General features: G+C 39.8%; 1 pseudogene; it reads right to left on the reverse strand.

Annotated features, from left to right (window-relative positions):
• Positions 1-9,304: 9,304 nt before the first annotated feature.
• On the reverse strand, positions 9,305-9,377 carry LOC123451513 (annotated as a pseudogene).
• Between the last annotated feature and the right edge of the window lie 266 nt (positions 9,378-9,643).

Raw genomic sequence — 9,643 nt, forward strand, 5'->3', positions numbered from 1 at the left:
AGACTTTGATGATGCTCGGGATTCGGATGATGAAATGGAGGAATCAGCAAAGGCCTTCTATGAAATGTTGGAGTCTTCAAAACGTCCTCTCCACGAGCAGACTAAGATTTTTCAGCTGGAATCCATCGTGCAAGTAATGGCTCTGAAGGCTCAGTTCAACCTAGGCAGAGAATGCTACGACGTGATGATGACGATATTTGGACGCTTTCTACCCAAAGGCCATGTACTGCCTGCAAACCTGTACCTATCAGAGAAAATCCTCCGTGTACTTAAGGTGCCCTATGAGAAGATACATGCCTGTGAGAATGGATGTGCCTTATTTAGGCTTGAGTATGCGGCCTTGAACTATTGCCCCATTTGCAATTCTTCCAGGTATATTGTGGTAGACAACGGTATGGGTGAGAAGAATCAGATCAAAATCCCCATTAGTGTTCTTCAGTATCTACCAATCGTACCAAGACTTCAACGTCTTTTCATGGTCGAAGAGAAGACTAGGCAGATGACATGGTAGACAATGATGTTTGGTGCAGAATATCTCCCGAAACGCATCGCACGACCCTTCTACAGTGGAGCCTTGCCCAGGGCAGCCTTCTCCAGGTGAAACAAGCCAGAGCCACCGTGCTTCACCGCCGCGATGACGATAATGGTATCTAATTTCTAGTGTTTTAATAAAAATTAGCTAGGCTTCCTACTAAATGACATAATTAGCTTAGTTAGCTCCAAAATGGTCTATTTAATAAAACATGACCTATACTTATCTAATTAACCTCGAAATGACATAATTAGCTCGAAAAAGGCATTCTTAGCTAATTTAGGCTGAAGAAGGGGACAAGAGGAGAAGAAAGAGGAAAAATGAAAGGAAGGAAGAAGAAGAAGAAGAGAAGAAGAAGAAGAGAAGAAGAAGGATAAGAAGGAGAAGGAGGAGAAGAAGGAGAAGGAGCTCCTCCTTCTCCTTCTTCTTCCTCCTTCTTCCTCCTTCTCCTTCTCCTTCTTCTTTTGTTCTTCTTCTCCTCTTCCTTCTCCTTCTCCTCCTCCTCCTCCTTCTTCTTTTACTTCTTCTTCTCTTCTTGCTTCTTCTCTTCTCTTCTTTTATGTAGCTTAAACTCATCCAAGAAAGACTAAATTGGCTAATTATCCTACAAAATGACATAATTAGCTTAATTAGGTGAAAACATCATAAGAACCTTGGTTTGCTCATTAAAATGACAAATTTAGCTAAAAATGAAATAATAACTCAAAATGGCATAAGAACCTTGGTTAGCTCATGAATATTATATACTTAGCTTGGCTTCCACCTAAATGATATAATTAGACAATTTAGCTCCAATATGGCTTAATAAGCATAGGTAGCTCCAAAATGACATATTTAACCCAAGTGAGCTCTGAAACGACCTATAGTTAGCTAGGCTTCAACCTACATAATTAGCTTAGTTACCTCCAAAATGACCTATTTACTAGAAAATGACCTATAGTTAGCTAAGTTCTTTCCTAAATGACATAATAAAGCTTAGGTAGCTCGAAGATGACCTATTCCCCCTAATTTAGGTATTAAATGGCCTATAATTAGCTTAGCTAGATCCAAAATGGCTTAATAAGCATAGTTTGCTCATGAATGACACATTTTACCCAAGTTAGCTCCGAAATGACCTATAGTTAGCTAGGCTTCCACCGTAAATGACATAATTAGCTTAGTTAGCTCCAAAATGATCTATTTAATAAAACATGACCTATACTTAGCTAATTATCCTCGAAATGACATAATTAGCTCCAAAAAGGCATTCTTAGCTAATTTAGCCCGAAGAAGGGGACAAGAGGAGAAGAAAGAGGAAAAATAAAAGGAAGGAAGAAGAAGAAGAGAAGAAGAAGGATATGAAGAAGGAGAAGGAGGAGAAGGAGCTCCTCCTTCTCCTTCTTCTTCCTCCTTCTTCCTCCTTCTCCTTCTCCTTCTTGTTTTCTTCTTCTTCTCATCTTCCTTCTCCTTCTCCTCCTCCTCCTCCTTCTTCTTTTACTTCTTCTTATCTTCTTGCTTCTTCTCTTTCTCTTCTTCTACGTAGCTTAGACTCATCCAAGAAAGACTAAATTGGCTAATTATCCTACAAAATGACATAATTATCTTAGTTAGGTGAAAACATCATAAGAACCTTGGTTAGCTCATTAAAATGAACAATTTAGCTAAAAAATGAAATAATAAGCTCAAAATGGCATAAGAACCTTGGTTAGCTCATGAATATTATATAGTTAGCTAATTTAGCTCCAAAATGACATAATTAGCCCATTTAGCTCCAAAAAGACATAATTAGAAAATTTAGCTCCAAGAATAGGATAAGAGGAGAAGAAATAGAAAAAATGAAAAGAAGGAAGAAGAAGAAGAAGAAGAGAAGACGGAGAGAAGGATAAGGAGGAGGAGGAGAAGGAGGAGGAGAGGAGGAGGAGAAGAAGGAGAAGGAGGAGAAGACCTTTTCCTTCTTCTACTCCTTCTCCATCTTCTTCTTCTTCTTATTGATTTCGTCTTCTTCTCATCCTCCTCTTTCTTGTCCTCTTTCATATTCTCCTTACCTTATTTTCCCCAACAATGACATAATTACCCCATTTAGCTCCAAAAAGACATAATTAGAAAATTTAGCTCCAGGATAGGAGAAGAGGAGAAGAAATAGGAAAAATGAAAAGAAGGAAGAAGAAGAAGAAGAAGAGAAGGAGAAGGAGGAGGACGAGAAGGAGAAGGATGAGAAGACCTTTTCCTTTTCTTCTCCTTCTCCTTCTCCTTCTCCTTATTCTTGATTTGTTCTTCTTATTCTTCTCCCCCCTCTTTCTTCTCATCTTTCATATTCTCCTTACCGTATTTTCCCCAACAATGACATAACTTGCCCATTTAGCTCCAAAATGACATAATTAGCCCATTTAGCTCCAAAAAGACATAATTAGAAAATTTAGCTCCAAGTATAGGATAAAAGGAGAAGAAATAGGAAAATGAAAAGAAGGAAGAAGAATAAGAAGAGAAGAAGGAGAGAAGGAGAAGGAGGAGGAGAGGAGGAGGAGGAGAAGGAGAAGGAGGAGAAGACCTTTTCCATCTTCTTATCCTTCTCCTCCTTCTCCTCTTCCTCCTCCTCCTTTTCCTTCTTCTTCCCCTTCTTCTTGATTTCTTATTCTTCTTCTCCTCCTCCTATTTCTTCTCCTCTTTCATATTCTCCTTAACTTATTTTCCCCAACAATGACATAATTAGCCCATTTAGCTACAAAATGACATAATTAGCCCATTTAGCTCCAAAAAGACATAATTAGAAAATTTAGCTCCAAGAATAGGAGAAGAGGAGAAGAAATAGGAAAAATTAAAAGAAGGAAGAGGAATAAGAAGAGAAGAAGGAGAGAAGGAGAAGGAGGAGGAGGAGAAGGAGGAGGAGCAGAGGAGGAGAAGAAGGAGAAGGAGGAGAAGACCTTTTCCATCTTCTTCTCCTTCTCGTCCTTCTCCTCCTCCTTATCCTTCTTCTCCTCCTTCTTGATTTCTTTTTCTTCTCCTCCTCCTCGTTGTTCTCCTCTTTCATATTCTCCTTACATTTTCCCCCAACAATGACATAATTATCCCATTTAGCTCCAAAATGACATAATTAGCCCATTTAGCTACAAAAAGACATAATTAGATAATTTAGCTCCAAGAAGACGAGAAGAGGATAAGAAATAGGAAAAATCAAAAGAAGGAAGAAGAAGAAGAAGACGAGAATGAGAAGGTGGAGGAGGAGAAGAAGGAGGAGGAGAAGAAGGAGAAGGAGAAGTCCTTCTCCTTCTTCTCCTCCTCCTCCTCCTTCTCTTTCTTCTTCTCCTTCTTCTTGATTTCTTCTTCTCCTCCTCCTCCTCCTCTTTATTCTCCTCTTTCATTTTCTCCTTACCTTATTTTCCCCAACAATCACATAATTAGCCCATTTAGCTACAAAATGACATAATAACTCAAAATGGCATAACAACCTTGGTTAGCTCATCAATATTATATACTTAGCTTGTTTTCCTCTAAAATGACATAATTAGTCCATTTAGCTCCAAAAATACATAATTAGATAATTTAGCTCCAAGAAGAGGAGAAGAGGAGAAGAAATAGGAAAAATGAAAAGAAGGAAGAAGAAGAAGAAGAAGAAGAGAAGAAGATGAGAATGAGTAGGAGGAGGAGGAGAAGGAGGAGGAGACGAGGAGGAGAAGAAGGAGAAGGAGGATAGACCTTCTCCTTCTTCTCCTCCTTCTCCTCCTCCTCCTCCTTATCATTCTTCTTCTCCTTCTTCTTGATTTCTTCTTCTTCTTCTCCTCCTCCTCTTTCTTCTCCACTTTCATATTCACATTTTTGTTGTTGTTGTTGTTGTTGATTACCTCATAAACATCATATGTTGTTGTTCTTCTTCTTCTGACTTAGCTAATTTCTCTTTGAAATAACCTATATATACTTCTTCATCTAGTATTATTCTTCTAACTTTCTTATTTGTCATTTTGGAGATTACATTCACTTCATAGGAAGCTTGGATTATATTGATGGAATGCTTGAAGATGATTTTTTGTAACATGGCTTCACGGAAGCTTGTATTGAAACTATTGTAGTATATGGATATATATGAAACTTTGTATGCATGAGGTGTAATATATGGTTTGGTACGGATGGAACTTGCATAATATGTATGTACTATGGATGAAAGTTATTTTAATATGGTTATGAGTACGGAAACAAATTTATTTATGTCATATATATATATATATATATATATATATATATATATATATATATATATCGTGATTATTGTGAAAAATGATGGATATAATAAGAAATAAAATAAAAAGTGGTTGGTTCCCCCCTTTGTCGTGTGCCCCCTCATGGCAAAGGGGGGATGGCAGACGACAAAGAGGGGAGAGAGAGGGGCTTGGTTCCCCCCTTTGCCGTTTGCCCCCTCATGGCAAAGGGGGGATGGCAGACGACCAAGAGGGGAGAGAGAGGGCTTGGTTCCCCCCTTTACCATCTGCCCCCTCATGGCAAAGGGGGGATGGAAGACGGCAAAGAGGGGAGAGAGAGGGGCTTGGTTCCCCCCTTTGTCGTCTGCCCCCTCATGGCAAAGGGGGGATGGTAGACGGAAAAGAGAGAAGGCATGCCCTTAACACTTAACGGGACCATTGGTGTATCTGCCGTCCCATTTAATTTGCCATCTGCCACCTCATGGCAAAGATTCTTTGCCGTCCGCTTTAAAAAAGCATACGGCAAAGAACCTCTTCACCGGATTTTTTTTGCCGTCTACTTTGCCGTCTGGTGACTGACGGAAAAGCCTTTGTCATCCATGGTTCCCCCCTTTACCGTCTGCCATGGCAGACGGCAAATTTCTGAATTTCAGTAGTGTATCTTGAGGCGCCTTACCCGAAAGGGATTGACAACCCCTTTAACATGTCGGGTTGTGAGTATTTTTTATTTGTGTGCAGGTGTTGTCTACGTGGAGTGAGGAGGTTCTCCTACTGGTTCGATAACCTTGGTCTCATCACTGAGGGAAATACTTACCGTCGCTATATTGCATCATCCTTTCCTCTTTTGGGAAATACCGACATAGTTCTAGCACACATCACCATGGCGGCTCCTATTACGACAAGATATGGAGAGAGGCAAGTGTGAGAGAAGGGTAAAGGAGAGGGGCACGGGTTGATGCAACTCGCTGGGATTCTCACTGCCATGCGCTCCATGTGAAAGGTTGCCACGACTCCTGCGGACATTGTGAGAGATATGTTCGACACGAGAGAGCAAATAGAGAAGGAGGAGAAGGGTAGAGGGGTCACCTGGTCACTCCGGCGTGGTCTAGCCGGACTCCTGCGGCTGGCCATGGATGGTGTTGGGCGATGGAAGGCTCGCATGGAGAGGGCGGGGAGCAGGGAGATGCAAGGTGCTGGTGGTGGCGCTCAGATGCATAGGATGGGAGGTGCGGGTGTGGGAGGCTCCAACTCCTCGTGTGAATGCTGGATTGATGAATCGATCAGGAGGAATGCTAGGAAGGGTGAGACCATGTCACGGCTGGGCTAAGAGCTGGCGCGAGGTGCACAACGGTGACGGATAAGAGGATTAACACAGGCACTGGCTGGCTAGTTGGTTTGATGGAGAAAGCGAGGTGGGTGGAGGTGGTTGCATGACAATATCCCTAGAAGTTAGGGTTTTATCCCAAATTAGGTATGGGGTCTATATATAGGGAAATGGAGCCTTTGGGGCATTTTCACATGTCGGATTGCGTAATAAATAGGTTAGGGGAGTTTTCGGACTAGGTTCCAAGCGGATAGGTGCACTGTGTAGAGAGTCTAGGTGGAGATGAGAGGGAAAACAAGCTACCTGACATCATTTTTTAAATACCGAAAACATTTGCGATATGACCGACTATAGTGCCGCTATAGATTTAACAATTAGGGTACGAAACATCCTCCGAATGCAACAAAAATTTCGAGGAAGTCTACCTATAATAAATTAAGACCGCACACCAACTTCTGACTCATTCTGAGAATATTTTATACGCACTATTGAAAACGCTATTTTTAATGATTTCGCTGGCACATGCGTGTGTGGTCGGTCACGAAACGGTCAACGACAAGAGCAGAGAGAACCGACAACTACGAATGTATCCAAGTGTTGAAAAATGACAGCAACAGAGTGATGATCCTGTGCAGATGATGCCAATGATGGGATGATGAATGCAACAAACAAATGAAACACATGAAGGAACTTGAAATAACTGGAAGGCAACACACATGTCGGAGGCATCATTAAAATATTTATTTTAAAAGTGTGTATAAAATTTTATCTGAATGGGTTGAATGTTAGCATAAGGTCTTATTTTATTGTATGTAGACCGCGAGCCAAATTTTGTCGCAATCGGAGGTCGTTTGATACCCGAACAATTAAACGTAGAGAGGCATTTACTCAATTAAATTAGCGCATATTTTCGGTTCTAAAAACTTTGTTACCGGGCCGCAAACCTCCCTCTCACCTCAGCATAGCCCATCTACACAACACACTAAACCCACCTAGCAAACCCTTCATTTTGGACCATCCAATCGGGATCAAACGGTGTGAAAACCCTGAACCTAGCCCCTGCCTATAAATAGACAACCTCCTGTCTGAAAGGGGGAACCTACCATAGCTGTATCGATTTCCATGCCCCTCACTACAAGAAATATGCTAATACACGACGCTATATTTTCGTCGCTACATCGTCACAATTTTTAATTTACGATGATCTTACGATGAAAAATGAAGTGTCGAAAACGAAGCGTCAAAAACTGACAGCAACGACGTTTTGATCGAAATCGTCATAACTTATAAGATGATTCCTAGGTCGTCATAACCTTTACAAAGAACCTATATCGTCATTGGCAATCTAAGCCAGTCCTGCGTGGCAAAATTACGACGAAATCAATACGTCATGGTTGAAATCAGCCCAACCCATTTCAATTGATCACATGGGCTGGTTTTATTTTTTAGGCTTTTTCTTATTGGGCTTCTTTTTAGGCCTTCGCCTATTTACACCCACAATAGTATGTTTTTTGAAATTTTTTGTATCATTATAATTTGGGCCCTGGCCTTTTAGTGCCCAAATACATTTGGTCCAGTTTCAGTTTTGGCCTTTTTTCATTTTTGAATTAAGCAATTTTTTGTTTCAGAACTTGGTTTCATTTCTATTTGTTGGGCCTTTTCAACCCAATTATTTGTCCAATATTAAATCCAACACTATTTCATATTCAAATCAAGAAAACTCCAAGTCGAATTAAAATCATCCATCATATAACATCACATAATACATCTCCCAGGTTTACATAACACAATAGCTCATCTCATGAATACATTTCCTTACACAGGAATATAGAAAGAACTGACAGAATTGCACAATAGAACAATGGCACATCTGGTACTATCCCAATAGTACAATGGACTTCATTCCACTCTCCTATGAGACATGCTCGAGATGCGATAACTTGTCATCCTACAAGAACATTACACTTCACATGAATCAATCCAAAGGAAATAAATATAAAAATATTAGAAATAGAAAGATTTGTGTTCATCCTGAAGATGATGTTAAAAGAAATGCGAACAAAAGTGAGAGAGACATGCACTTAGTTTTTTTTGTGAGAGGAAGTCGTGCGCGTATAGACACGGTACCACACCATTCAAGATAGTAATAGAAACTAGGCATAAACATACGCCAAGTTCAAATAAAAATATGTAACTGTGAAGCCAAATCAAACAAACGAATATGTTTAGCCAACCAAGCAGGAGAGCACTAACCAAACAATGCTTACTAGCTAGCTAGTACACTAGAACGTGACCATCCAGCATGCATACACGCATCATGCAAGAACATATATGAACATTTTTCTGTAAGGGGGACATAAAGACCTTGTTTTGGAAGGACTAAAGAGCTCTTGAACGAGTTCTGCTCATCAAGTATATAAATCAAGCAATGCTCCACTTATAATTTATTCTAGTATTTTTACTTCTAATTTGTTCCAGTATTTTTTGACATGTGTGATGCTACTGTTTTCTGAAAACATGGAGTACAAGTATTTTTGGAAACATGAAAGAACATGATTTATTATCCTGGAGACTAGACAAGAGTTGTTCTGAGCATTGTTACTCGAGCGAATAGGATGACTAAAATCGTTCAATGGTTGAGAATATAGCAACAACTTCAAACTCTCCTAACAAAAGATTCAAGTGCTGGAAACCTAGAAGCCACATAGATTATACAGTTACGTGAGAGGAGTAAGGGACTATTTCCAACATAGGAATTTCAAAGGAATCAATCCATTTCCTGCATGAACATAAATTATAGTTAGTGTCCAAAACTTAGCAAGTTTGTGTTAAGAACATGAGCTCCTTACTGAAAACATAATGTACAACAGTTTGGCCACAATGTACAGTTTGGCCACAGGTTTGAGATCACATGAATATTTTGACACCATGCTCAACAAGTTATTTTACATGCAGTGGTAATCTGAATTTAAATGAATAGGATATACTGAATTTAGAAACCAAAACCATATGGAATTTCTTAATTCATCAATTGTTTTGCCATAGTTTGACCCCTTTCCCTTGCCTTCATTGCATACATTCACCCAATGTGCAAAAATATTTAGAGCAAAGCTCATGGGTATTGTGCAGCTAATGCAATCTGAATCAGTGACCCACCTAATAGCAATTGTAAGGGCTAATTAGACAAGCAATCCACCACTGCTAGATTCAGCGTGTTGTGGATTTCGATTGATAAGCAGATAATCAATACTAACTCTACGCCACCAGCACTAGCTAAACCAAGCATCAGTTTTAAAAAGATCGGTTTAAGATACTTCAACGATGGGTGACATCTTAGTAACATCATATGCTTAGCTGACAAACTCCATTGTGTACCACAATAACAGAACCACCTCAAGCATCTCTACAACAATATATATACAGTGATGGCATGCCTAGCATCGCTTTTAAAAATTTTGATTTTAGATACATCAAAGACCAAAAAGGTCTCAGTGGTCTAAATGTTTCACATCCTCTGCTCAACACACCATCATCATAACAGCAACATCAATTCATCCTTACTCACATCACGAAACCAAAGATTGCAGTTGAATAAAAACTCTGAAAGCGAAAGGCTGC

Source organism: Hordeum vulgare, chromosome 4H (genome assembly GCF_904849725.1).
Source record: "Hordeum vulgare subsp. vulgare chromosome 4H, MorexV3_pseudomolecules_assembly, whole genome shotgun sequence".
Classification (NCBI taxonomy): Eukaryota; Viridiplantae; Streptophyta; class Magnoliopsida; order Poales; family Poaceae; genus Hordeum; species Hordeum vulgare.